The sequence below is a fragment of the Acanthisitta chloris genome, unplaced genomic scaffold (assembly GCF_000695815.1).
Source record: "Acanthisitta chloris isolate BGI_N310 unplaced genomic scaffold, ASM69581v1 scaffold15532, whole genome shotgun sequence".
Classification (NCBI taxonomy): Eukaryota; Metazoa; Chordata; class Aves; order Passeriformes; family Acanthisittidae; genus Acanthisitta; species Acanthisitta chloris.
In genome coordinates, this window is record NW_008660008.1 from 27,054 (window position 1) to 30,788 (window position 3,735).

Consider the following 3,735-nt stretch of genomic DNA (forward strand, 5'->3'; position numbering starts at 1 on the left):
TCTGCACGAACTACAGAAGAGAAGAACTGAAGTGAAAATGCAGGAAGTCCTATGGGTCACTTATGCTTTAAATTTCAGAGAGTATTTAACATTATACAGGACTATGTTATGCAGTATTTTAATTTCACTTAATAAATTTTAAAGCCTTATTACTTCCTAGCTTTTACGTATGGTAGGAAGCAATTAGATATTTCTAAATGTGTTAAATATTTATGTAACTCCTTTTTTGGAAGTCTTTTTTAGCTAGGTGCATTCTCTTCTTTAAATAACTAAATTATTGCAGGAAATCACAGTTCAGGGCAGGAAGGGAGGTGCAAGCTTTCTAGATAACTTGGCTCCCTAAAAGAAACAATAGCTCAAAATACTCTAACAAGGATGTTGCTGAAGCACAAGATTTAATGTTGGAGGATTTGTTGGGTTTTTTTTGTAATAATTGGGCATAGAAGGTACCAGTAAATTTTATTCTCCAACATGCAGTATAGATATTTCTTGCTTGTTCAGCATCCTTGTGGTCAGAACAAAAGACTTGCACAATATTTAAACTACTTTTGCTATTTCTTATGTAAACTGTTATGGCTAAGTGCATGGCATGTATACTATGTGGTTTACAGGTGTGGGATGATGTATGCAGTATATTGCACTTTGATAGAAATGAAAGGTCTAGAATGTTTCTGTTAGAACTCCTATATAAAAAAAAAAAGTCAAACACAAATTTAGGTTTAGGGTTGTATACATCAGTATTTCCTGGGACTTGTGCTTTGTACAAGCTAGAATTCTCTATTTGAGAACCAGGAATAGGTTAGTAGGTTGTAAAAATACCTTCTTTTTTTTCCAATAAGACTACAAAGCTGCTATGTACTAACTAATACTCCACTGGCCAATAGTACAGGTCTTCCTCCCCTTGACAGATACATCCACAAATGCATATAAAACCAGTACTTCAGACCCATTGTTAAAATGGCAACATTGCTCAGTTAAAACTTGCAATTTTCACAGCTTTTCACTGTGCTTAGTGAAATACCAGCTTATTACTTTGGTATTGTGAATGCAGTAGTGGAATTCTTAAAACTGCTATTGCTGTTATATATTCACACTTGAAACACTAAATTCTGTTAGCTTATACTGTTTTCATCCTGCCACTTTTGTATTTGCTTTTAAATCCAGTTTTCTTTCCTGGTGTCTTTTAAATATTTCCAGATTATGTATTGAGATTTATTTTATTCAGTTAAAATAAAAAATAAAACATTTCCTGCTTTTTTCATCATGTCGTCTATGCACTTGAGATACTAGTTTGTAGGCTGAAGAAGAAAAGCTGGGCTCCACATGATGTTTAAAGAAGGATTCTATTCTGTATGTGTATCCCAAAGTTGCACTGGATTTGAGAAGGTAGCATTGGTGCCTTGGATGTAGGTAGCACCAAATTTTATAGCAGAAGGCAAGATTGTCTGTGTGCAGCAGCTCATCAAATATGAAGAGGGGGAGGGATGGTTCTTTTCCAATAGAGACATGGGAACATAGTAACACAACATGGACTGTGCAAGAACAAATTTCTGTGGATGTGTGGTATGCTGTTGTCTTAAAACTTCCAAGTGGATGTTAAAAATCATTAAATATAGAATTATGAAACAGGTGCATAAAAAGTTGTTAAGAACGGAACTGGATATATCCAAAGGAACAATGTATTTTTATTTGGGTTAACTGGGATATTTTCCAGTCTAGAAACTAACTTGTTTGTTCATTGCCCAATAAGAAGTTATCCTCATCAAGGAAAGGTATCAAGTGTAACAGGTGATATAAGTTAGAGAAGCTGACCTGGGTGGTGAGTTTTGGGCTATCGGTAAGAACATGGGCTACTGCAGCCAGCAGAAGCATGGGGTGCCAGCTTACCAGCAAGCACAGCTTTACTACCTTGCACTGCTGTGTACCCTCCTGCCCTCCTACTTTCATCTGCCCTTTTAAGGGTTAGCTGTGGAAGATATTGCAAAAAATGTTTACCCTTTTTCCATGTTTGTAGCAGATCCTTTTTTGAATAGGCCAGACTGCTTGAATTCAAATATCTTCAAGCAGCTTTAGATGTTCTTTTCCTCAAAAATAGTTCCTACTGTCTGATTTAAAGGTTTTTAAAAAGTATTTGCAGAGTAACATAAAAAAAACCTTCTCATTTGCAATGTGTTGGAACTAGGCAGAGTATTCACATGCTCTGACTCTCCCCCCAAAAAACCTTGACAGACCACTCCTTCTAGAAATACATACTGCTATGAAGCTTGAGTTGCATGTAACTGTACTTAGCTTTCCAAGAGAAACTTTTTTCCCGTTTGTCTCTCCTCCATGCATTTGTCCAACCAATCCAAGCACCAGGAGACGGTTAAACTAATGGAATACACTAGAATTCATAGTTTGTTACTGCTTTAGCATAAGTAAGGTTTTTTTCAGAAGCATTTTGTTTAAATATAGGACATTTATTTTTAGAATGGTACGGGTAAGTGATTGATGGTTGGGGGTGCAGATCTTCAGCTGGTTTTTGTGTTTGCAATAATAGAGAGACATAGTGTTTGTAAAAGCTGTTGGCTTAATAGGCCAAAAATTCATCTTTGTTTGCAGATAGTTACTGCATTAGCTACAAATCAAGTTTCTGCATACAGTCTAATTTGTAGCTGCAGAACTTGCCTCTGAGACTTGAGGACATATGCTTTGGTTAGTGTGCCTTCAGCCAGCAGCAAGCCCATTCCTTGGTGTCCCTCAGAGACCCCAAGTCCAGCACAGAGCAATTGTACTGGGCAAATCTGAGAGCTTTGCTTTGGGATTCAGCTGTGGAGGTTTCAGGTTGTCTTTGAGAATACCTTCTAATTTTATAAGAAGCCTTTTTTCTATTGTTCAGAAATTCAACATAAACACTATTAAGAAGGTAAGTGAAAAATGCTTTGCTCTGGGCAATGAAGCTTATTTTAGCTGGGGAAACTTCAGTTTTACTAGTTTGAAAAACTCCTAATTGGTGTTATTAAATCCAAACTTCAAATGAAATACAATAATTTGCAATGAGATTGCTTTGAAAATTAGGCTTCTAAACATGATTCCCTTCCCCTTTTTAATTGCTACACTTCTGTATGTTGGTGTAGAGGAAATCATCTGATTCTGTAATTATTGCCTGTTCTGTACTTGGTCTGTATTAAAACCGTGTGGATGCACTTGTTTCTGACCTTGTGTTGTTTTTAATGAAAGACAGGAGGCCTGAATTAGTAATAAAAAAATAGAAGGTGTTCTACCTGGTCATAGTGCATGGAGTGATATGTTGTGTGGAGAGAAGTTTTCCAGGAAGCAGGGAGATTTCCTTTTCCTTCTGATGCTAAATAGTCTTCCCCAGGCATGCCTCTCTGGAGTTGAAACTGTTTCTTGGGAGACTGGATATTTTGGTAATATCTAAATGCCTTGAATGAATTGAGGCCTTATTAATAAATACCATTCAATTAAGGAATGTATTCCCTTTTGGTTTCCTAAAGTAGGTGACTTGAATATTTACTTATATGTTAGCAGTCATCCCAAAGGAATTTCTATCTTAAATAAAAGACATGGTACTCTAAAAACAGCAAGAGGGTCTAGGCAAGCAATAATATGTGATTCAATCAAAATAGCATTAGCCAAGTCATCCTTTACCTATTCAAAATGCTGAGCAGATGCACCTCCTACAGCCAGGCCATCTCCTTTCATCTGGACCACGACCTAAGAGCTGGGTCTTGG